Genomic DNA, 26,381 nt, shown 5'->3' with positions numbered 1-26,381 from the left:
AGGTACAGCTAGCAAGCTGCAGCTTTTGCTAGAAACACTGATGCTAATGCACGCTAACGTTTATAACGTTACGGTGTCATGGGAGGAGTCATGCTACAGCATTGTCTCATTGAGGTTAGTATTTAATGATTAAACTACAAATTTCAGTACTAAACAGCCTCCTTACAACCTTTCAGCACTTATTATTTAACATTTATAAATTATTTAGAAGTAAATCTCTGAATTGCTAAACGTGTTTAGCAAAAAAAAAAGCACCACTGTGTTCATTAGCTGGTTTCTAACTTATTGTACTAATTTTAAAACAATGTACAAATAGGAATACCAAAACTCTTCATGCAGAGTCCTGAACAGCACCAATTTTTACATATCCACTGTTAACACTTAGCGATTATTACAGCTTTAATGAAAAGCCCACGATACACCATTTTTAAGCCAAAATCTTTCTGCATGCTGTTAACCTTTCCATTGATGAATACCACTGCGCCTTGTTATGAATCAGTTAAAGTGTTGCACAGATTTTAAGCAAATATCAGGAATTTAGTCATAATAAAATGTGAATTTTAACCAGATATATTTATAATGACAAACTAAATCTGCATAATATAACTACTCATGCTCCGGGAACTTATTAAATCACTGCTCCTCACCGACTCTCTGCTTTCTTACCGAATCAGGAGAAACAGTTTTATTTCTTTTTAAAATTCATCATTTGCCTCTCTTTGGGGTTTTATCAGCCTCTGTGGTGATGAAGAAGGAGTTGGTCAGAGTATAAAATAACTGCAAGGAAATGCTGCAATCGAAACATTGTTTAAATGAAGGTAAGATGACAGTTGTTTGAGAAGTTTAAGAGCCTCCTGTTTAAACCTGAAAGATGTGCCAGCTCACAGCGAGAGGCTGAGCATTGTTACACGGCTACAAACAGCGTACCTCGTATTTGTCAGCCTGTTGTTTATAACCGGCCAAAAGTATTTCAAAGATATTAAGTCAGAATATCACTATAGTTATATTTTATTTGGGATCGTTTTGAGTATCTGAGCAGAGAGAAATTTGTCTATCATAAAACTCCACAGGGAAGCAAACGGCCGCTCTTTACTGACCTGTAACCTCAGGGGTCCAAAATGCACTGCAGCCATAAACATGTTATAGAAAACCCTCCTCTTTCTCAGACTGTTACAACTAACTTTAAAAAAAAATCCTATTTTAACCATAAATCTCAGCTGACTGCAACAAGTCCAGGCAAGTTTCTTGTGCGATAATGCAAGGCAGGCTTGGAAAGTTATAGGCTACTTCATGCAAGTGTGTACAAAAACTAATTTACAGCACTTTATCATAAAGATTCACTGAGTATCACAAGCTGATGATATATAGCGAGAGCGAATCTGAGGGTGGAATTCTCCTTTAATGTCAGTAGCAGAAACAGTGTGCCTCTCATCCATTTACCTGCATCTGGGCTGTTTTCAGCACTCATAGATCACTGTTGTCTTCCTGCATGGTTCCTCAGCTCCTCTGCCTGGATGCATTTCTATCAGATTAAAGATGTCCCCCCTCACTTTCCTGCCTCTAGACGCTTCCTCATCAACTCACCACATCCTCGCACACACATGAAGCGGCAACCTTTGCAGCTGAAAAATGAAGACAGTGCAAAAGTGCCGAAAGCTGCAGTTCTTGTATAGGCCATTTGAGGCTGGTTCCTAAAGCGAGCCAATCCCTATAAAGTGCTCCAACATTGAAATTCCCAATTTTAGAGCAGAAATACGCCCGCTTCTAGCTTTGTATAAGAAAACGGTTTTATTTATTTGACCCCTTACTAACACCAGTGGGGCATTATTTTTATATCTCACATTGTTAAAGGCTGATAATGGCTTATAGCTTACTATCAATAGGCCACTTTAACTGACAGCTGGATATTTACACTATTAACTTATAGCTATGTTCTTAAGTTTACCTAAGCTTGTTCACTGAACTGGGCCATGTGTGCTGTTTGAAGCAATTTTAATGCAATTATATGACAAATGGGTTTGACTTCCTGTGCAGTAAGTGCACTAATAGGCAAGAAACTGTGCTTCGGTTGAGCTGGGTGATGACCTTGTATTTCTATTGTTACATATGTTTCTATACAGTCTACTATTGCACCTTGCTAACCAAGCTTGATGCCATTAGCATTTTCATGTAAATACTTATGCTTCTGTTTCCAGAAAAGCAACATAGCTACAGCCATAATGCTAAAGTGGAGGATGAGCACAAATCAGTGGGTGCTTTATTTACAGACCAGTCCAACACACCCATTGCTTAGGCATTACTCTGCAAAAGTAACTGCTTTATATTTTGCTATGAAAATGGGTGCAGCATATTGAAGCATGTGCAAACAGGAAATACAGTATATAGGCTAAAAGCAGAGGTTGAAAGTTAAAACTTTGTGTGACAACCTTTATTCTTTAACAAAGCTTAAACTACCTTAGAGAAGTTTTCCTGTAATTTCTTTCAGTAGTCTCCAGGAAGAGTTCTACTTGGAGGACATTTAAAGCTCTTCTTTGGATGTCGGCTGCCTTTTTTTCTCTCACATTGCTTCAGTAAGGCTGAGGTCTGGGCTCTGGGGAGGCCAATCCATGACTGTCATGGTATTTCATCGTGAATCAAGATCCGACTGTATTTCATACTTCCATTATAATTATTCGATTCCAAGATCTTCAGCACCACTGGCTGAAATGCACTTCAAACCATGACAGCTCTGGACTTACTGTTGTATCTCTCTCTTGACCTCCTCTGTATATAATGGAAATGATTTGAACCAACATTTTTCAAATTTGGATTCATGACTCCATAAGACCTGTTGCCACAGATTTTTAGGCCAGTTCCTCTGTAATCTGGCACACTCCCCCCTTTTCTGCCTGTTTCCCTTCCATAAGAATGGCTTCTTGACAGCAACACTTCCACTGAGACCATTTCTGATGAGGCTTCAGTGAACAGTAGATGGATCAACTGAAGGGTCAGATGCATCTTTTAGGTCCTGAGTCAGGATTTTTTCCTATTGCTAAAGGACATGACTTTCAGATATTGTTTATCTGCTGTAGGTATCTTTTTTAGAAAGATGCCATTCAAAATTGGCTTTTCACTGAGTTGTCTGTTATGTATAGGTACAATACCGGTTCATCCTTTGAGCTAGGTGCTTTCATGCTTTAACGTTGGAAAGGCTAGAGAACTATTGCTCAAGAAAGTCTGGCATGCAGTAAAAACAACCATCTGCCAAATATACATACTGTAGACACAAAAATGAACCACAAAGTGAGCTGGTGTCTGGTTACTGTCCATGTGTCAATCACACCTCAGTACTAATTACTCCTTGCTTGGCTGATTACAATGCTGTGAGGCTGACATTGATGAAGGGCATTACATGATCAATACTGAGCTTACAGTTCCACATTTCACCTGGCACACACCATAAATATGCATGCAATCCACAATAATGCCCACTAATTATGCTAAACAGTACAAGACATCATAATGGAGGCTGAAGGTTTGCACTCTGTTTATATCACACCCTCCACGGTGACTTTATTCTTACAGAAACACTTCCCCACCTCTGATGTTATTTTTATTTGCGTTCAGTGAATAATGCAACACCACAAAAATCACAACCAAAAAGTTACTTCACAGTGTTTTTTCATTTCCCAAACATACTTGACAATAGCTCAGTAGCAGTTAACTCGGTCTGGGAAGCTTATTTCCATCCCAGACAGAGATGGTAGCTAGAAATAAAAACAGATTGTGGCAGTTGACAGGTGGAATGAAAAGTGGGTAGTTTCCTTGATGTAGAAAAGGCTCAGAAGCACTAAGATCAAAGTTTCGAATGACTTTTAATATTTATCCAAGAAAAATATTTCTGAAAACATCAGTAGTTGTTTTTCTCCTTTCATTGTAACTGTTTACTTTGCAAAAGGGACCAAAAAATGTGGTTTCATTTTAAACAGCGTTCACTAATAGGGATTCTTCTGAGCAAGCCAGTTAAGGGTGAAACAGTCCCGCTTTAGTGCTTTTTAATTTAACATTAGGGAAAATACACTGTATCTAGAGACTTCTGCTTAGCTTACTTGCAAGAAAAGTTGCCTGTTACCAAAGGATGCGCATCTCCATTTTTATATATTTTTTTTGGCAAAAGTCAAAAAAGTCAGAAAATAGAGACGATGGAGCTAAAATAATTTCTGCACATAGTTTATTGACTTTCTGAACTTCGATTATGTCTGCAGTGGGATTGAGGAGGAGGTGGTGATGAAGTAAAACTTCATAACATTTACATTTTTCCCTCATTAGTCACACATTTTATCCAAACCTTGAGAATGAATTAGGCTGCCAACTAAATCTCATTGATTTCCACCCATTCCCCTGAAATGATATAAATTGTATCACTCAAACATGATGCAGGGGCATCCAGCTCTCAGCAGATGTGGATTCACAATGCATATTTTAGAAGAGCATGCGCGTACGGGAGAGGAAGAGGTGTGGGTTTGCGATCGATAGTTTTGTTTGTGGTCGCGGCACGGTGAAAAATACGGGACTGCTTTTGGACGGACCCTCGATGGTTAAAAGTCGCAAAATTAATAATGACTACACCTTTAAATAAATGTGCTCCACTTATAATCACCTGATGATCCATCTACAGTAGGGTGGGAAAATTGAGAAAAAGCATATTATTCTGTAGCATTTGGTAAGAAGTAAAATACTAATGAGAACTGTAATACAGAGCAAATGTCAGGTTTGTGTGTCAATATTTCAAATTAAAGTGCTAAGTCCTTGGTTTTATTCTGTACTCTAGCAGTGCATTTCTCCCTTTTTTTTAAGTTTCTCTCACTGCTTTCCATTTCAAGTCGCAGGTGATATTCCCTTGTTCCTGAATGGATTGTCATCGACTGTCATCAACTGCAGCGGACCTTGAACCAGATACAAGATGAGGGATTTCTTTGCCCTGCCTGTGTGTGTGCGTGGCAGCCAGACTGTGGATGAGTCTGGGCTGGAGGACGGAAAGCACAAAGCACCGTGTCTGAGGCCTACCAGGAGACCTCCGATAGCCAGTGCACCGTGTCTTAAATCTCTACCCCAGTGTCATCTCCCCTCATGTTCCCAGACGCGCCGCGGCCCAAACAACAGCCTATCCAGACACAGAGGGCCGACAAGCAGCTGGTAGGTTACAGCGCTGCGTGGATGGAAACATGCACTTTATGCTTCATTGACAGCAATGTTATTCCTCAGCTGCTCTTCATTTTATCTTATATTTGTATGTCTTAGCCACTTTTTTTTTCATTGTTAGCAAAAGATTACTGCTGCTGCTGGCAGAAAATTCACTAAACATCCATTCAGTTCCTTTTGTTTTTAATTCTGAGAAGTTTTCATGAACATGATTTAAAATGAATTATTTTTTTTTACAAGAAAACAGTGCATTAGGGTTGGGCAGACTGATCGAAATATCGATAGCATTGATACCAACGCTGGTATTGGATCCATACTGCTGCGATAGGAGTGATACTTCAGTTCACTAAGTTCAGTATTTAATTTACTATATTCTTCTTTTTTTTTTAATTAAAAATATACCTCAGAGATGCAATATGTCAAAAAAAGTTTCGTTGGATTGTCATGCCTATTTTATTTATAGCCTGTAGCACATTTAAACAACAGAAGCTGACCCAAAGCGATTTTTAGACAGGCACATTTACATTCAAGGTCTCCAAAAACATGGTTTCAGAATACATGAAAAGCTGAAAGTTGTGTTTTGTTATATTAACTAATTATTGTGGAATAAAAATGATGATGAGTCATCTCATAAGTCCTGGCACACTGCTCTCCCCTACATAAGCTGCCATTATTGGTTAAAGTATCTGATTTGTATTGATATCGGCAACACTGGCCCTCATTTTACTTGGTATTGAATCAATACTAAAATTTGCAGCATCACACAGCTCTTACAATGCTATACTCTTGCTTGGGACAAAACTACAGCTATAAAATATGAGCCCTTATTCCCAGGGTGAGGGAGTACTCACAAGGTGGTGGTGGGGTTTGCCAGTGGTGCTGCAACACACATAATCACACCACCTTCAACGCATCACGTACACGTTATTTCAGCTCTCAGGGTTATCATTGTACAGGAGGATGTTTTAACCCACTCTAAATATAGTGAAAACAAAGCAAAACTAATTGACACACCAATCAGGACATGAATCACTTGCTCCTGTTTGACAGTCCTTGTGTTTTACACCACCTCCTCTTACCTCCTTGTATAAGCATTGTCTTTCAGCAGCCTGTGCGTCAAGGTACCGATGCCAGTGGACTCTGCGTGCGTGTTTCTCATACGCCAGCGACTTCTGATAAACCTGCTGTGTTTGACGCCTCAGGAATGATATCAGCTTTAAAATATGGTGGTAAAATCCAGATAGTGGTTCACACCTGAAGTGTGAATGACGAACTGCCCGTGACTCGACACAATGATTGGCCAGCTTTCACATTTTATGACTATGAACAAGTGCCACCTTTCAGTGCTGTTCGGTAGAGCAATAACAGCTTTGGATTTTGGTTAAAGTGTAACATACTTCTGGGATGCTTGTGAAGACTAACCCTAAATGTTAATAACATCACTTTACAATGTAAAATACAGCTCACTTTGTAGGAAAAGATATATTTTTATTCTAATTCTAGTGTGAAATTTAGATTTATTTTTTTTTAGATTTCTTTATTATTCTATCAGTGAGTTTAATTAATTTTTATGATGTTGACTTTATGATTATTTTATTGATACAGTGGTTAGGGTAAGGATGGATCCAGTAGCTATCTGGGGCCTTTTTTTGGTATGGAGTTTGTCAACACGATCTCACTCCCAAAGCGTAATATTTTACGCTAGGTGACAAATCCTCAACATGTTACGCTTCCGGGCACCCAACACGTCCCTAAATGACAAGATCAGAAAAATGAGGAAACATGAGAACCGTTTAGAATCAATCTACAAATGTTCGTTCATTTTACTTAAATCGCTTTGGAAAACACTATTTAACGTCATTAAAATGCTGGTTAAGGATAAGGTTATGGTTAGGGTTAGGGCTGGAATACATGGCTGGAGCGTGTATTACTGCAGGACCATCATTCTACTGGATTTCACCCATAATCCAGCGTGTAGCACAAGAACCCGGAAGGTCACCTTTCGCGTTCCTCAGGAATGCCGCGGGACGTGACAAATCATCAGGATGTTACGCCTCGGGAGTGAGAACGGGCTGAGTTTGCATGTGTGTGTGGGTTCTTTCTGGGTACTCTGGCTTCTTCCTCCAGTTGAATGTGAATGTGAATGGTTGTCAGTCTGTCTGTGTTAGCTCTGCGACAGACTCATGACCCATCAAGGATGTCCACTTTGTCAAGCACCCCCACCCGAAACCCTGAGTTGGATAAATATGGATGTTTTGTGTCTACTTGTATCAGTTTTGGTTGTTTATTAATTTCCTGTTTTATTTGATGGTTTTATTTGATCGTGTCTGGTTGTCCTCACCTTTAGTGGTAATGTGCTGCTGTGTCCCATTTCCCTCCTGTGTCTAATCCCCAATCAGCACTTTGTGTACATATCTATAGTGCTGGGTTTTTTCTTTCTTTTCATCAGTGCTGTTTCTGTTTATTTTCTGCACCTTGTGTTTTCTTTTTTTGTTTTTTTTTAACTTTATGTTACCTGTTGGACTCAAACTTTGTTGGATTTTTTATGTATTTTTTTTTTTTGCATTTTATCTGCTACTTTGTGATATGGAATGTTAATAATATTCAAATCATTATTTTTAGTATTATTGCACAGGAACAAGTGGAGGAGAAGAGGCAGTGTCAGCAAACAACAAGACTTGTCCAAACACTGCAGATGCTGCTCGATTTCAAAGAACAGCAAAGGGAAGTCCCAGTGTAGTCTCACTGAAGTATATAAATCTGTGGGGCAGCCTCTCGGGCAAAACCATGAGGTGCCATCCTTTGTCCTGAAGGTGATGACAGAGGTCTTGGATGTGTTCATCAGCGTCTGTGTTCTCACTGCTGGCTTTCCCTGCACCTTGCAGCCCCCGCCTGTGCTCAGCCTGCTCCCTGAGCGCTGCACAGCTGTGGGTGTCGATGGTGACAGGTCAGCTAATTAGAGCAATGATGTTTCTGTCTGGGGCTGCTGCGTGGACGAGCACATGACTCGTACACGCTCATCCAGGCCTTGGGCCCCATGCAGGCACCCACGTGCACAGAGTGGTTTATGGAGAAATGTTCAGATCCACACAGGCCATGAAGCAATAGATTTTTCACAGAAACTGAAGTGATTCAAATTTAAACTATAAAAAGCATGCTCCACTAATGATACGGCGGAGCAAAAGTTATGTGTACTTGGGCATCCATTTCCCAATTTGATCTCCGGGGACACAACAACCACCATGACCTCTTCCCTCTCACGGAGCACATCTGACCTCCCTGAGCGACAAAGCTTCGTCATAACCTGACACCTCCCCGTGTCACACAGTTTGACCCTTTGCCCCAAGCGATGACCATACTGTAGAGACAGATGGAAGCAAACACACGCTGACGCATACAAACACAGTACTTTAAGTACTGACACGCTTGTATATTGGGCTCCAAATGCATATACGCACACGTCTCTTGGAAAAACAAGTCATGCACACACGCATTAACCTTTCCTTCTTCTTGGTACGCAAAATGAAATTGAAATTAAACCTGTAGTACGATAAATATTTAACACATTCCAAAATAGGACATGACAGTACCATCAGATCATTACATGCTGTATTTGGTGTGAACTATTGCTTTAATACTGTCAAATACACTACTGAATGCGGTCCATTTGACAGTGGCGTATCTTTATTGCTGCAGTATCCAGGCTCTTTCTGAGTTGCTGCCAAGGGAGGTCTTAGAGGTGAGCTTCTTTTTTCTCAGATAAATTGCTTATTTTTCCTCCTCCTTCCTCCACGAACTGGACCTTTTGCCCCAGTTGGGCCTTCTGTGACTCCAGAGTCATCTACTTTTATTGCAGTTAATGCTCCTAGGTACAAAACAGCAGTGATGTACAGGGAGTTTCCAGTCCTGGCACCCAACGTAAGTGCCAATCAATTTTTAATCACACTTGAATCAATAGTAGCAACTTATTTCTTTAAATAAGAAAGAAAAAAAACACAGATGGACAAATGAAAAAAAAAAGATCTAATGCTTTGACTGTAATTGAAATGGTTAATGATTATCTGCATACCCCAGAAATCTGATCTGCTGGGTTTCAGCATAAATTAAGGCTGCGCTGCAAACAACCCCGTACACATTTAACGACCACCTTATGTGAAATATTTAAATATTAATTTCAGCATTTTTTTTTCTTTTTATATATGCTGCAGCAGTAAAGTGAGATTAAAAGGCCTATTTTAGAGTTTTCTTTTTTTTAAACTTGTGTTTAATGGATTGGGGGACTTTTTACGACCTGCACTTTGTCCCTGTTGTAATAATAGCAATGTCGCCTTTTTTTAATTTTTTTACTTGCCAGCTCATAAAATCACGTTTGAATGCTTAATAGAGCGAAAAACCCCAAATGGTCCTGATAATTCTATAAACCTAAAAATTTCCAGTTGTAATACACATCACACTATCAGACCCTTATCTCAACAAGCATCTGTGTCAAAAAATCATTTTCCACTTCTAAACCGGTTTCCCCATCAGCACCCCTCCCTAAGGTGTGCTGATGTACAACGTATACGACTATTTGTCTTGCATGCAAATATGTAAATGACAAGTCTGGGTCTAAGTGGCTGATTGTGAAAAAAACAACAGCACTGCAATAAATGAGTGGCATATGGTTCCAATCGTCCCTTTGTTGGCAATTTCTATACACAAGGCAATATATATAGGTGGAACTGCAGAGGCAGCAGAAACCTTAACTGGAGCCTTATGCTACCTTCCTGTAATGACAAAATTAAGTTTCGACTTCAGGAGTTTTGCTCCTGTGTGTGTGTATGTGTGTTTGGCAAAGCAACATAAATGGCTCTTGTATGTACGATCTGTGTATAACATGCGGCGCAGCCTCCGTGTTCAAAATCAAGTAATTCTTATTTTGCTTGTCTACTAAAGTGTGCGAAGCTCCATTATTACCGCACCTCGACTGTAACCTCAGAAGCTGCGGCTCACTAAGTGCCAAGATGTAAATGCTGTCCAATGAGTCTCAACGATATGCAAAGCTCCACCGTTAATAATTCATGTCTGAGTTTACAAATGGCACTGTTGCGCAGAGACGAATCAGTCGAGTCGCTGAAATGCTGTTTGGAGGAGATGAAAGTTTAATTCCTGTCCTAGATTACTCCTCCTCATATCTAAGCAGGCCCATTATTTTGCCTCCACCAATGTTTTCCCACCCGCTGTAATGGGAAATGAAGGGAGACATAGGCTGCAGTGATGGGACACGGCCGGTTATGTACTCACCGAGGATCCTCCCTGATAGGTGACAGCTGGGGTGGCTATTTGCATCACTGTTAGAGGGAGTGTCCCGTTAGGCCACAAGCTGCTGAAGGGGAAACAAGGCCAGTACTGTAAATATAGTCATATCTGTGTGGATACAGAATGAAAGACAGAGCTGTGCTGACAACACATCCCTCTTCCTTAAGTTATCTAGTACGTCAACACATTTTTGTTTTATGCAGTATTGGTTAAAGACTTTACCTTAACCATCCTCTTTAATATCCCATGTACAGGGCGACGAAGACAGACTTGACAGTGCACTATAAACATAATGTCATAACAAAACAAAACACACAACACAAATTATGTCCTACATCAGGATAACCGTTGATAATATTTACATAACACAACAGAGCAGAGCTTGTTTCTCTTCCACAGCTGCCCCTCCCGGAGCCTGGTTCTGCCAGAGGTTTCTTCCTGTCAAAAGGAAGTTCTTCCTTCCCACTGTTGCCAAGTGCTTCCACAAAGGAGATCATTTGGTTGTTGGGGTTTTTGCTGTATTATCGTAGGATTTTTACCTTACAATATAAACTTGACACCCATATGGAAAAGAAATAGTAAAAACTTATAAAAATAGTAAAAACTTTCTCATTACTTTCATATATTGTTTTAGGAAGTATCCAAAACATACAAGTTTCATTTATATAATTTTCCAAGGGATCTTATATCTGTTTTCACTCTTGTATGCTTTTCATACAAGTTTCACACAAGACATACAAACTTTATAAGATTTATATATATCTTTTCCATATGCTGTGACAGTTTTTGTGATTTTTTTACTATATAAATAAAATTGAATTGAATTGAATAATATAGCATAAGATAACATAACAAAACATAACGTTTAAATTAACTATCATTACTGCAACACACAAACAAAAATCTATGCCCATGTTAAAAATTTCTACCTGTATAAAACCCCTTTTTTAAATTGAAGCGATTCTTGCTATGGCTAATAAAAACTGTTTCCTGTAGCTCCTGAAGTCGACATGCTCATGACGAGCACTGTAAATAAAAAATTAAAAAAAAGGCTTACATATTGTTGCTAAGCGTGTGGCTTAACTTTGCGCATATGGGCTAACAAATAAAAGTAGGACATTTAATTGCTATTACTAGAAAATCTTTGACATTTAAAACAATGCAACACGCACACATATGTAAAAATGTATTTCTTGTTGCCAACTAGTTATTCTGTCAGCAAAAATGTCAAGATGCAGGCTTGGGGTTTTTTGTTGTGTTTTTTTCATCAGCTATAGCTAATAGCTAACGTTAGCTTGACTAGTCAGGTGAGTATTATTGTAATTTTAATTTCCCAGTGACTGTTTGAAAAGAAGAATCCTGCAGAGGTCTTAAACATGTGCGATACCTACCTGTTTGCTTTCATGTGAAAGAAGCCGGTACAAAAACGACACATCCCATGCAATACTTTGTCACAGCATTGCTGCTGAGCTTTTAACACCACAAGAAACGAACCTTTTTAGATGAAGACTCCCCGCCGTGTTTGATAAATGCAGTGGTTCTCAAATATCCAGTGTTGTCAGCTGAAGAGACAAAAAACCCCCTTTTCTAATTGTGTGAATTTGTGATAGCGACAGTCAATGCCATGCGTTTTAATAAATTATAATCATCGCCTTTTACAGCCTTACTCCCCGATATAGCAGATAAACTGATTTTGCAGTACGAAAGGGCTCTGTTTGGCTTCACACACATTATCCAGACCTTGAAGAGATCTCTGTGTGCCTGTGCGTGGGCTCCTGTAGATCAGTATGCTGCTGTTGCAAGTGAGGAAGTGTTGTCAAAGGCTCTGAAAAGCTCTTTGATAAACGCTGAGGGCCACCACCCCAACTCTCTCTATCTCCCCCTCTTGGTTCGACTCTGTCTCTGTGAACTTGCAGACTTGGAGAACTGAATCAGACGTGATCAAAGGTTTATTTGAATTGTTTCTTTGCCTCAAGGTCCGAGGTCAAAACATTTATAGTGATACCCGTGTTCCAGATAAGAGAGTGCTGTATAAGGCGAGCGTCTTAGCACTTCAACTCCCGTAACCTACCACTTTTCTTCCTCTACTTTCTGATACTGGATCTTTGGATACAGAGTCTCACAGGTACTTCAAATACATGTTAAACTTTAAAGCAAATCTGAGGCATTACTTCGCGGTGATACTGCGCACATGGATCTAATTTGACATCTCGAGGGCTCAGTATCAGAGGAGGATAAAAACAATGTGTTCATGCAATATGTCATAAGTAACCAATAACGTGGGTGTATTTTTAGTCACTTTTCATACTCCTTAATTTCATGTCACACTTGTTGGCTGAAAGCAGGTTCACCAATTGATTACACTAAACTGATGCTTTTTTTTTTTTACCGCCGTGCCACTGCAGCACATGAATGATAATGATTACAGCTACATCATTTTATTTTGCCACCACATCTCATATATATGATGAATAGATGCTGCGAAAGAGCGTAAAATGGTGTGGACTGAATTTGCACTGACACTTTACAGGATGGAAAACAAAGCTTTCGCACTACAGCTGCTTAACCAAAAAAAACCTCACAACTGTGTTAACAGAAAGCAACGTGTGATTGTACATATTCCAAGCAGGTCATCACACACACTCTGTTATGTTTTGGTCAGGCTGTTCTCACACCAAAATGCTGCTGTTTTGTCAGAAGCTGCTGGTGCCTGTGTCATGACACGCCGGCTGTAACAACAATGAGACCAGTCTTACTTTATATAGCTGCTTGTTCAGTGCAGGGAGAATGTATTTTAACTCAAACTCCGACCCTAACTAGATAGTTTTGTTGGCCAAAGTTGATCAAACAGCAAGTTAAAGTGAAACTACATGAAAAGCACAAAACGTGGATTTTCCACATGGGGAAAGAGCTGCTACCCGTCACACCATCGTCACGCTCCCTGTCGTCTTACACAAGCTTTGTCACTCTTTCAAACAGGGCTGTTACCTTTCAGCATCCACTATACATTTATACACCAATCTGCATTAGTTATCATTAGTTATTATTAACCTCTGGCTCTCTTCCACAGTCTTCCTCCCATCGCCCCCAACTGGTCGCAGCAGATGGCTGCCCCTTCTGCAGGAGGTTTCTTCCTGTTAAAAGGGAGTTTTTCTGTTCCACTGTTGCCAAGTACTGGGTCAAAGGATGTTGGGGTTCCTTTCTCCTATTCAAGGGTCTTTATCTTGCCATATAAAGGGTAATATAAATACAACTGGATTGAATTGAGGCATTTGATGTGCCAGAGTGACCACATGTTTGTTTTTTCTCTTTTTAAATCCCATCTTATTTATTGTAAATTCTCTATATTACCATGACAGTTTAAAGATGGCTGCATTGGTGTATAAAAATCAGCACCAACAGTTTTTTCTCTGTTGGTGCACCACTATTGGTTTTCTCGGGAAGGTGCTTCTACCAATAAAAGAAAGATAATAGCAGACAACTCAAAAAGTGCTCCGTTTCCATACTCTGTTTCCTTAGCCACTATTGGCTTTGCAAGTAACTCTAAAATAACATAACTCTAAAAATAAGATCATCTAATGATGTTGCACAGCAGCTCCATTGGTGTGTAGATGAGTGAGTAAGAACCACATTGTAAAGCCAATAAGATTAAAGACCCTTATGGTGCAGAGCAGAAGGTGCACATGCTTGTTGAATCGCTATGTGCAGCACACTGTAACACAGTGAGACTTTAAGCAAAATGCGTCCATGCGTTTTGTAATTTTTTGTAGTAAAGGGGGTGGATGTTGAAGACAGCTTAGTAGTAAAATTTAAAGTAACAAAGGGCTTATTTTTGAGTAAACAATAATACACAGACACTTTGGGCAGTCTGTAAACACTAATGGAATATATTTTTTTCACGCTGTTAACACTGTTAATGAGATACTAATTACTTCACACTTCATTTCAAATTTTATAATGTGCAAATATACCGTATATCAATAGTTTTATTTCACTTATGCATATTTAATCACATTCTATTTGTAATTGTATTTGTTTAACTACTGACATTTTTAAAGCCCGAGCATGCTGGGGGAAAAAAAAGCATGCTTCCTTATTATCTGATCTGCCCGAGGGTTTCCTCGCACAGCAACAGCCCTATTCTGTGGGAGCGGTCCAGAATTACCAGGGAATTGCCACTGGATCATTTGAAGATGAAGGGGGGGAAAAAGCGTTTTTCATTCACCTCCCACATCTCAGAAATTCCCAGATGGTCTGGGGAGTCAAACTGGCAACCTTGCAGTCACAAAGCCTTCCTTACAAGCCCTGAGGCACAGCTGCCTTCCTTTTTGATTGGTAATTTCTTTCTGTAGAAAACTGGATGCTTCAAAACATAAAGAGCACTCCAGATGTTTGGAGTGTCATAACACAACAATGCAGGTGGTAGACTGACAGCGAGGTAGATTTCGCTCCCCGCCACTGCCAGCAAGTATCTTTTGTCGACTCTGCCGCACACACACATGCGCACACACAGAAAGAGAGGCATTTTTCATTTGGTTCCGCTGGTTGGTTCAAAATTCACAAGAAAAACTCGTGTTTGTGCACGTATCCACTTTATTTTCTCATATAGTTTCATTTTTCAAGCTCTTAACAGCCGTCACAGTTGTCATAGAGACCACATGTTTTATAGGCTTCACACCATTATATGATTTGCAAATCTTTCATAAAAGCTGCTATTGAGAATGAAAAGCCTGATAAACTATCACAGCTCTTTTAAAGCCACGGCTCACTTCTCACCTCATCTTTTTTTTCCCCCTATGTTTTTTTTCCTCTTTTTTTTACTGTTAGTCACGCCTCACTCAGTATGTGCTGTATGAGCCACGAACATTGCACACTTAGTGGTAAGGCAAATCAATGCAGTCATGCACTAAATCAACACATCTAATGTTGCTCCATGTCAAGTGTGGTTGTTGTCAGTGTCAGGGAGTTAGCAGGCAGAATATAATATACTTACCATGTGTCTTTGCTAGGTCTCGCACTGATACATCAAAAGGCCTCCGTCCATCTGTCTCACTAGGACCAGAACATCATCAAATTACTACCAAATGAATCTACTTAAATCAGCAAATTTGCAGTTGTTACCATCTGTAAATTCAGGTAATGAACACAAACACTGTTCTAATTGATCATCACTTTTTTGTTTGCGTATAAACTCCCATATTATGGAGGTTGTAGGCTGAATGAATAGAGGAAGACCACAAAAAGGGTTTATGGACAAAAAGGATAGGGTGTGATGGACACGCACACACACTTATTGTAATATTATTGGCAAAGCTTTGAAGCAACTCTTTTTTTTACTGTACTTGCCGTGTAGCTGTCTTAGTCGCCTCTCTTTGAGTTTGATTCCACACAATAAAGTGCTCCTCTTGCAGCTAACGTCTCACATTGTTACCAAGGAGGTCTGGCGCCTGCTGATGAATGGTAAACTGCTTATGTACTTGACACGATGATCAAAAACAAATGATTGCATTTTGTGCAGGTGTAACTATAATAGTACAGAACTCCCTTTCATCACAGAGGGATCAATAATCCTGTGGAAGGAAGCCAAGAAATTATCCAGGAGTTGAGCCTTTACGGTTCAGAGCCGATGATGCCACAGGCGAACGCCGGGGAAACACGTGAGCCTTGAGTTAAAAGAAAAGACTTCACCCAGACCGCAGTTATTACTGCATTTTTAGCACATAACGAGCCCTTGAAAGACAGCATGCCCTCGCTTTGCTAGAGGAATACACTGTTTTGTCTAGACATGTTAAAATTTTTATACCTCAAAATAAAATTTATGTTCTGTTCGGAGAATAAATATTCTTCTTGTGTATTTGAGTAAAAGGGAAGGGTGGAAGGGAAGAGAAACTGCAGATTGTTTGACAGTATTTTAGGAATAACAGCCAAGCCGTATAATTTTTATGACTGCTTTTTTATTAATATCCACAAGGAAGCATAAATTTAGGGACTAACTATCAAATGTAAACTTTGAGGACCCGCTGGACTCTGGCAAACAGCTTCCAATCTCTGTTCCTTTTTATATTGCCAGCCATATGTAAAGAAGTTGTTTGTTTTCATGTAGTTTGTACGGTGCACACCAACAAGTTCAAACCTAACCTGTGACAAATGGAGATGGAAGCCCTCAACATGCTCGCCTTATTTCAAAACAGCTACATGTAGCCTACAGCAGGAGGAGTTTGAGGGGTCAGCTATGAATCGAAAGCACTTTACCTTATGCTCCAAACACCAGCCCTTCATACTGTATATACCGGGTTGCCTTTATTTCAAATTAAAAGTCATGTGAAAACACCCAAGCACACTTGTTATATGAAGTTTGGTGATTGATCACGGGTGAATTGGCTGTACAGTTGAGTCCTTCCCTCCTTTTTTTTGTTTTCATGGCAGGAATAGTTCTCCAATAAAAAAAAAGATCAAATTGTTAAAGGAAGTGATTTCATTGGTTCATATGGAGGAAATTGATAAAGTCACACTCTGTGTGGATTCTAATCGAACAAAGTGGACATGACAAAACTGAAATGAGAAAAACAGGGAGATTGATGGCATGAGAAGAAATGAAAGAGGTCCTTTAGTAGGTGAGGCTTGGTTTTTTATATATATATTTATTTTAAGCAATTGGGTCAATATCCTGCGCGCATTAAAACCCCCTGGCCTGTGGTGACGCCTCATCGTGTGGCAACTCAAAGAGCAACTTCTCATATTATATTCAGAGCTTCAGCTTTTATTGAAAATATTTAAACTCCAAAATATCCACCAGAGCTTGTGTTATTTAAATTTCTTATTTTTTAATGGGTTTTTTGTGTGTGAAAAATGTGTCATTGCGAATCTGTTTTGCAACAGCAAGATTGAAATGGACTCAAGTAATCTTGTCTACGACCTAAGGTGAAACGCTGACTATGATGCATGACTTGACAGTTTCCTCATCCCTCAAATCTACTGTTTTAAATCGACTGTGCTTTGGTACGATTCAATTATAAAGTCAGTATTGCAGGGCTGGCTTTCTGCTGCAAAATATTTGACGATATGAGAACCTTGTGTGACCCATTTATTTTGATTTGGGAAAACAATTGTATCTCATCCCTAATGTCTGTCGTGGGCAGGCTTCATAAATCACCCTGCCAGGCTATGTACAAATGCATGATAGATGCCATAAATTCAGCAGTATCAAAGGAGAGAAATTAACATCGATTATGTCACGTATTCATCAGTGATCTGTTTAGAACGAAGCAGCGACAGAGGCTGCGGCTCAGGAGCCACTCCCTTTTTGATACTTTCATTACAGCGGGAGTCAAAAGTTGAGCTCTCCTTTATGGGGTAATGCTTTCTAATCAGAAGAAATTCCTCAGAAGATCTTTGAAGTTATTTTTTTTCCTTCTAAAGAGGCGCACGCCATGTCACTCAGTGTATATGTTTTATGCAAAACAGCAGCGAATAAGGGCATGAGCTTTAACACTGACTATAGATCAAAACTCTCAGCGTTACAATACACTGCCTGTTTTCTTGCTCTGTTGTCTTTTCTTCCCATGAAAGAGAATTATAAAGAAGACCTCCGCAACGGCAAGCGCGAAAGAGAAAGTGAGTGCAAGGGAGAAAGTAAGAGGGTGTAGAGAGATAGTGTTTATTGCTTGTGGGAGGTGAATGATGGCGCGGCATAAAAACCCCACCAAAGCGAGCAGATGGAGCCTATGTGACAGTAAAACCCCAAACGTCCGCTGAAGGTTTTTACCAGTGACTTATGAAAGCTATCTGTCAAAACAAAGGCAAGAGTTAGCAGGATGATATGCTAATGAAGCGGCATTGCTCCGGTGACAAATTACGCTCAAAAAGTAAATTGTTTCTCATAAGAGCCCTCTGTATGAGCGTGGACAGCAGCGAGTGCGAGATTATCGGCGCAGGAAGTGACACGAGACAAGGGAAGTTAGTGAAGTTCACGGAGGAACAGACAGGAAAAAGTTCTTGCTTTTTAGGATGGGGAGCAAACTTTCTTAGTACTCTTACAAACTGGCTTGTGAAAAGATGAAAAATCAAATAAGAGAAAATAAACAGACACTAAGAGGAGGTCCCAGGTTGATGAAAAAGAGAGAGAGAGAGACAGTGAGCACAAGGGCTAGTTTATATCAGGAGGAACGCCCAGTTGAGCTGCATTTAGTGACAACCCACCCATGTAAGCTAATTGCCGTGTAAGATTGCTTTGTAAGGCTAAGGCCACTTCTTAGACTGTCGAAGTGATGTTGTCTTAAACAAAAAGAACCAAAAGAGTCTTGGTACTCGGTGGAGAAGCACTTATTGACAAGCACAGCGGTAAGATGTTTCTTGGAGATTTTGGCCGACTCCTTTTTACAGAAATTCCCAAAATCCTTTAGGTTTATTGGCTGCTACTTTGCAATTGGAAGCTTTAGCTCCTCCCACAGATTTTCTATAGGACTGTGGTCTGGAGACTGGCTAGACCGCTCCATGACCTTAACCTGCTTCTTTTTAGCCACTTTCTTGTTGCCTTGGCGGTCTTTTTTGGGTCATTGTCATGCCGAAAGACCGTTGACCCAATTTGAATGTTCTGGTGGAGGGAAGGGGGTTCTTGTCCAAGGTTTTATGGTACATGGCCTCATCTATTTGCCCCTTGATGCAGTGAACTTGTTTTGTACCCTTAGTAGAAAAACAGCCCCAAACCATAATGCTTCCACCTCCATGATTGACTGTGGGGATGATGTGCTTTGGGTCATACTCAGCATTTCTCCTCCAACAAGGCAATCCATTACAACGTAGTGCGTTACCAAAGGTGTTCTTGGTGACTGTGGTCCCAACTGACTTCAGATAATTAAGAAGCTCCTGCTGTGTAATTTTGGGCTGATCCACCACATTTGTCATGATCATTCTCACCCCATGAGGCAAGACTTTGCCTGGAGCTTCAGACTGAGGGCAACTGATGGTAATTTTATAAAATTTTATAATTCTTCCACTTCTGAATAATTACACCAGCAGCTGTCACCTTCTCATCAAACTTCTTGTTGATGGTCTTGTAGCCCATTCCAGCCTCGTGCAGGTCCACAGTCATGTCGCTGACGTCCTTTGACAGCTCTTTGGTTTTGTGGTGGAGAGCCTGGAGTGGAGGAAATTGATTCTGTGGACAGGTGTGCTTTATACACATAACAAGTTGAGATGCGTAGTGGCACACAGCCAATCTGTGGGAGCCAGAATTCTGGCTGGGTACTTATTTCACTCAATGACATGCAAATCAATTTATAACTTTTATGTAATGTGTTTTTTCTGGATTGTTGGTTGATATTCTGTCTCTCTCCATTAAAGTGAAACTACCATAAAAAATAGAGGCGGTTCACTGAGCAATGTTACAAATTCAACAGGGGATCAAATAATTATTTCCTTACTGTAGTACAACAATGTGCTTCACCTCCAGGACTGCCTACAGGCATTTAGCTTAAAATCTATAGGTTCAGGCAGCTGTGCTCAGAAGTAAGGACATTTAAACTCATACTCTAATTTTTATGCAATCAGATTTATTTAAATCACACAAAAATCAAACATTTCATTGTAATATTAAATAATGAAATAGTTTGATTGGGTTCTTAAAGGGAGTCACTCACATGTGTCATGGTATTCTGTCCATGTTAAGCAGTCTTTTACTTTTAATTCTTATGAGCACACTGGAATGAAAATCACTTGTATCCTCTATCTTTACACTCATTTGTGCACAGTTTTTGTTGCAAGGATCTGCACATGTCAACTTTGCAAGTACTTTTTAATCACGTTGCAATGTGAGCCGTGACAGAACTTAATAAAGTAGGGCGCAGCGTTAAAGTAAAGATAAAGGCAGGAAGAGTTGTGAAAAAAGGGAGTACCTGGGAACAGAGGGGGCATTATGTCTGCAGCCAAAGCCTATGAAGGTAAGAAAGGGCAAACCTGCAGGAGGTTTTATGACTGAGTTATTGTCAATGTTTACATGCCAGGTGTCAATGGTGTCACAGATTGCCATCCCAGTGTTCTCAGCAAGGCTTCGGCTTGGTAAACAGACTTCAAAGGAGACGGCTCTGTGCTGAAACAGAGACACATATGCACGCATGCACAAGCACACTACCGCACGTACACACAAGCTCTCACCTTAACATGCATGCAGCTAGGTGCACGTTCTCTCACAGATGCGCATGCATGCACTCTGCTGTATCCAATCATAAGGCCAGTGTCAACGCGAGGCATTGAGCTAGCTCGAATATAGCAAAAATCACAAAGGAAATGCACAAATCTGAGGGGGAAAAGTCCTTTGAAATGTGATGTTGTGCTGAAATATAGCATTGGAATGACAGTGTGGGTGATTTTGATGTGTGCCTCTGTGCTCCTCTAAGGGTACATGTGTGCTTTTGTGTGTTCTGTGTATGATGTGTGCGCAAGGCAAATACGTGTGTGTGCACAGAATACAGGCTTTGTTTTTGTGGTTTACCCAAATGGGTCGTAGGGATTGTCTTCTATGCTGCATGCACTATTTAATTAGGGTGAACCTTTCAAATAATCCATTATTATTAAGAGTGGATCATAAAAAGGGAAGAAAAACAGAGCTGATATGTTCCTGCTGCCTCATAATTTATCTCGTTTCTATCTTTAAATTTAGATTCTATTTTACCATTGTTTATACTGAGAAGCTGCTTTTCTAAATGGGTAAGAAGAGTAAATAAGACAGCATGGCGTGGCATCAGAACAGTTTTTCAATTATTAATGAGCTAAAATCACTTCCAATTCTCTGTTGTCTTTGTACACTATAGGCCATTTGGTAATGTTTTATCAATCAAGGAGCCAATAGCTACTGGTGAAATCTTTTTCCATGTCATAAGTCATACAAATCGGAAGAATCCTGTAAGCTATACAGGCTTTTTTAGTGGATTTGAAGGTTTCCAAATCAAATCCCCGCCAAAAAACCCCCCAAAAAAACAAGAAAGAAAAGAGAAAAAAGGAAGGATAAGGAGAAAAAAAACACATCTCTCATCTCTTATGCAGCCAGAGTGAATACGCCTTGAGATATGCGATTTTGCTGAGCCACTGTGGAGTGTTTGATTTCAAACCAATTTTTAGCTGATCATTATATTTTATTAAAAGCATCTCAGTTCATTATATAAAAGCCCTTTCCATTCCCAGGGAATGGAAGAAATAAATAAAAAAAAAACAGCCTTGAATGAAAAGCCACACACAAAACTGGAGAATGTAAGCCTTTAATAGGAATCAGAGTTTACACATTTATGAACCAAACAAATAAATGCTACCAGAAGAGCTGCTGTAGCTGTCAGACTAAATGTATTATTGCTGTGATATTACCCAGTCAGAGTTTTTACTCCTTCCGTTCAGATATTAACTGTATTCTAGTCCTGCGTAGGTAGCTCTTCAGCTCTTGGCTTCTTTTTAAGTTATGGAGAAAGACAAGACATAGAAGTTATTTATTGTAGTTTTAAATCATCCTCTTTGTTTTCAGAAAGAAAAGGACTTCTGAACATTTTTTTATTTTGGTTGCTATCCTGCTGTAAAACCAATCAGACTTCAACATGCCACTCCCTCAAAAAGTCCTACGAGGCCATGCATTCCAAGGGGGACACTGTCATCCGCGCAATCTTAATATTTAATCACGATAACACAGCAGCAAATCACATCAGAGGCAACGCATGTTAGATCATATTGTCTGATCCAATAGTATGCTCCTGTGTTGCTATCAATTACAACTTTGGCACCCAACTAATTTGTTTGAGAGGTGGATTGGTAATTTGATTCTGGCCTCACTCACTTGATTTCCCTCACCCATTAATTTCATTTGCACTTGCCCATCAGCAGCACCAGCACATGTTGAGTCACCCACGTCCCAGAGCTCATCTTAGCCCAGTCTTATTAATACCACCAGTTGTGGCAAGTGCCAGCCTGACACTCACACAGCATGCAGCCGCCGCTCTCATTCCGAGCCATCACAGCCTGCATCTCTCCTTCAGTGGCTTGGAACCTCTTAACCTGTCCACTCTTCACCTCACCAGCCGGCTCACGCTCTTGGCTCTTCTGAATATGAATTCAAAGCCCGTGCCACCCTTTTCGGTCAGCAGCTGCCAAATAATGCCAGCTTAAAATCCATTTTTATTTTGGCCAAAGAATTCTAATTAACAGGAAGATCGGGGCTATTTTTAGAACACACGTGACATGCCAATCGGCGCTTGGTGTGGCGATTGCGTCATGTTTTTAAGGGTTAACTAAATGCGTTTGAGCATGTTTATGAATATACAGCACCAAGCAGATGACAAGAGATAGTGTCATTGTAGTAATGAGTCTCTTTGAAATATCAAGATAAGTGCTGGAAAAACCACAAATTTAGGTTGTAGTTTCAGGAAACTGTGTTTCCAATTAACCTTTAATGACACCGCCATCAGAGTAACCCTGCGCTGTCTTTAGCATACAGCAGCGTGGAAGAATAAATGACTTAGACTGAAAAAAGATATAGTTTGACAAACTGCTAAACAAGATTTAAACACGCAAATGGAAACATCTGGAAAAACTGAATAATAGAATGATTTTCCCTAATTGGAAAACAGTTATTGATGAGTCCACAGAAAAGATCAGTGTGCAAGAGGCCCTGTGTTATTGAAGTTTTAACAAGGATAAATGGCATAGACTCCAGGTCACCCTACTGGGAATCTTCCTGTTCTGCAACAATGGGGCTACAATGATGTCTTCTTAAATGAACTGGGCTGCAAACTGAGTGCACCTTTACATTTAATAATTCCCCAAATCTTTGCCTGTGCTTAATAGTTACAAAGAGTGGATAATAAAAAAAAAAGCCAAACAGTGATGTGGCTTTAGTCACGCACAGCTGGTCTGGTAATATCACTTGTCAGTGAGTAGAAGTGCTCTGTCTTAGTTAGAAGCTTTGTCACCTCAGGCCTGAGGATATCTCACTAAATTGTTGCTATGTGGCCCTTGAGGTTTCTTGTTTTGTTTTTTTCCCCTCCTTTCAACACTTTGTGGGTTTGTCTCCAGATCCCACGAGATAAGACAATCATGAGAAAACAGTGCAAGCACACATCTGTCTAAAAAGCAGACAGGTAGTACTGAAACACAAAGAAAAAGCTGATATCACATGTTAATACCTGCACAACAAAAGCAAACAAAGAGCAGTATTTCTCAAGCTTAGGTACTACTTTTCTTCGCCTCTGCGTTTAATGTCACTTATTGGTACGAGGGCCAAACCCGATTTTTGATGCCGAGTGTGCAATACCGCCACAAATTCCCAAACTTTGCAGCTCTCCTGGTAAATTATCAGCTCCTCTTTCATAAATACGAATGAACAAAAACACATTTGCGGTGTATAATAAGATGCAGTAATTAATGTCATCGATTCACATCTGTAAGGATACTGACTGGGAGAAATGTGATTACTTTTATCACATTTCAAAACTTGGAGTTAGTTTCGGAGCCCTGTAACTCAGTTAGCGTGTGACTGTGGAGAGAGCGAGAGGGCTGCTCCTGCTCTGTGATTGATGAGCGCACACCGGGGTAGGCTATTAAAAAAAGCTGCAGCGTATTCCATAGACAATGGCAATAAACATATTCAGGGTGCTGAATTCAAAATGACTTATTTAGGGAAAGAAAATGCAATTTTTGCACCAACCATAACCATAAACCTTGGATTAATGGGAACGCCATGTGCGCATTTAAATGCACAACCACACAGACACACAAACACACACAGGTGAATGCCTTTGTATTTACTCTATGAGAGATTATTATTGCTATTAAAATCAGCAGGACCACAAAATAATAATATTTTTTGCATTAGGCACATTTTACTGAGGAACACTGTTAAAGGTTTGACTCTTTGATAATTATCTTCATTTTCAAGACAAAAAAAATAAATAAAAAAGGAAGAAAAAATAGAGAATTTGAAGGCCATACAGTTGGCCTCATTTAGCTTAGCAATAAGAAGTGGCAACCTTCTGCTCTGAAAAATTTGTTCAAACAGAAGTGCCAAAAACTGGAGTTGCATGAAGGGCCACTTAAAGCTGGCTAAAAAAAAGAACTAAAATATCCAGCTTTACAGATAATAACAAGCTTAGGCCTTTTTTTATTTTCATTTTTAATATAACTCCATTTAAGGTATATTCAGGGTTGAAATTATACATTATAATACCAGCAGGCACTGTTTTCCTGTTTGGCTAACAGTTGTGTCTCTAAGGCCAACATGAATTCCCAGAGTCCACAGTGAATGGGTCTTATGTAGCTGAAGTGCAAAAATAACTCATCAGAATGAATCCAGTGAATTTTCATGATGTTTTAAATTAATGGGTGGATAATCGTTACATTTTGATTAGGTTTCTAATGGATTACACTGGTTTCTTGTGACAGTAAGGTTTCTTGTGTATTTCGGTAGGCTACAACCATGAGCTTCATATTGATTTAACTCATGTAATGAGTAGAGAGCAGGTTTTTTTCAGTTACAGCTATAAAATATAGGCATTTGAAAAGCAAAGTGTTCACAATACTCAATGTAGCCCTGTGAAAAAGCCACAGGCTTACTGCTTCCATAGGAATTAAGACGGTATGCCATGTGCTGACGATTAAATGCAGTTGATTAACTGGTCATCGTCTCTATAAAAGAAGATGTTTTGGCAGCTTCCTGGTCTGGAGATTTCAGGTGTGTCTTAACACAATGTCACAATCCTCGTCTCAGCAAATTAACACCAAGGTCAGATTGTGCAATGATCAGAGAAATTGCAAAAAGACTCCATCCCTGCACCCGCCCGTCAAGTTAGTCCGTCAAATGTTAAAGTTCATGACAACAAAATTAAAAAAGGCTGAATAAGTGTGACTTGTTTTGAAAGGTTCCCAGGAGAGAGCCATGTCTCTGAAAAGAACATGGCACAGCTCAGGTTTGAAAAGCTGCATGTGGACAAACCAAAAGGCTTCTGGAGCAAAGAGACCAAAGTGGAAATGTTTGGCTATAATGCTGTGATTGGTGAAAACTAAGCACAGCACAGCATATCAGCAAGTGATGATCTGGGAGCCACTGAGTCCAGTGTCCAAATGACAGGATTAAACAAACAAACAAACAAAAAAACCCACAAAAAACAGTTTACAGCCCCCTTAAATAAAAAGTTGATTTATTTTATCACACAGATTCAATCAGACCATTAAATAAGTGCTTACTACAGCTCTGATCATGTTGCAAAAAGGCTGGCTCAAACCATTCTTTCTCCCATGACCACATTACTTAAAGTACTATACAGCTGACCTATTTCTGTATAAATGATAGTTAAAAGCTTAAAATCCCAAATAATGTCATGACAGAAACACATACAAAATATGCTCATCTAAGACATAAGAAAAAGATACCCAAGACTTTGAAGCTGCCACTGGAACAAAATCGTCCATCAGCAGTTTCAGTCCTCCTGAGATACAGTCTTCCCCGGCAAAGGCTGATTCATGGATTCATCTCCTCCCACTCTGTATACCAAAGTATTCTAGATTCAAATGTGAGGTCATCTGTTTAACAGGTAAAGTTTGGCCAATATTGGGCCATGCAACAGGACAATGATCTCGCACCGGAGACACAGTATTTACTGTACAACCGAATGCTGAAAACCAAAGAGTTGCAATGACCCAGTCAACGTCCAGACCTGATTGAAACGGTGTGGTGGAACTTTAAAAGAGCTGTGCATAAATGAAGGCCCACAAACCTCAATGAACTGAAGCAACACTGTATAGAAGAGTGGGCCAAAATTTCTCCATGACAATATGACAGATTGATAAAGTCATAGAGGAAATGACAACTTAATATTCTAGCTGCTAATAGCGGTTCAAAAAGGTTTTGAATCATGGGGTGCACCTTTTCA

At 39.8% G+C, this 26,381-nt stretch overlaps 2 long non-coding RNA genes across 3 annotated transcripts in view; one reads left to right on the top strand and one right to left on the bottom strand.

Moving 5' to 3' along the window:
- Nucleotides 1–12,269, bottom strand: part of LOC120441807 — a 35,030-nt gene extending 22,761 nt beyond the window's left edge. The window contains exons 1-3 of one of the 2 annotated variants that reach the window (XR_005614303.1): nucleotides 11,974–12,269; nucleotides 10,702–10,760; nucleotides 10,465–10,546 (exon numbers count right to left, since the gene is read on the bottom strand). This is a non-coding gene — a long non-coding RNA (uncharacterized LOC120441807). The remainder of the gene's footprint in view (nucleotides 1–10,464; nucleotides 10,547–10,701; nucleotides 10,761–11,973) is intronic. The other variant, XR_005614302.1, reaches the window with a different exon arrangement.
- Nucleotides 12,270–15,189: 2,920 nt separating this feature from the next.
- On the top strand, nucleotides 15,190–16,186 carry LOC120441809. Its single transcript, XR_005614305.1, has 3 exons — nucleotides 15,190–15,615; nucleotides 15,891–15,939; nucleotides 16,036–16,186. It is a non-coding gene; the product is annotated as an uncharacterized LOC120441809 (long non-coding RNA).
- The last annotated feature ends 10,195 nt before the right edge of the window (nucleotides 16,187–26,381 follow it).

This window comes from Oreochromis aureus, linkage group 9 (genome assembly GCF_013358895.1).
Source record: "Oreochromis aureus strain Israel breed Guangdong linkage group 9, ZZ_aureus, whole genome shotgun sequence".
Lineage (NCBI taxonomy): Eukaryota > Metazoa > Chordata > Actinopteri > Cichliformes > Cichlidae > Oreochromis > Oreochromis aureus.
The sequence above is the reverse complement of the archived record's forward strand: the minus strand, read 5'-3'. Positions and strand labels throughout refer to the sequence as shown.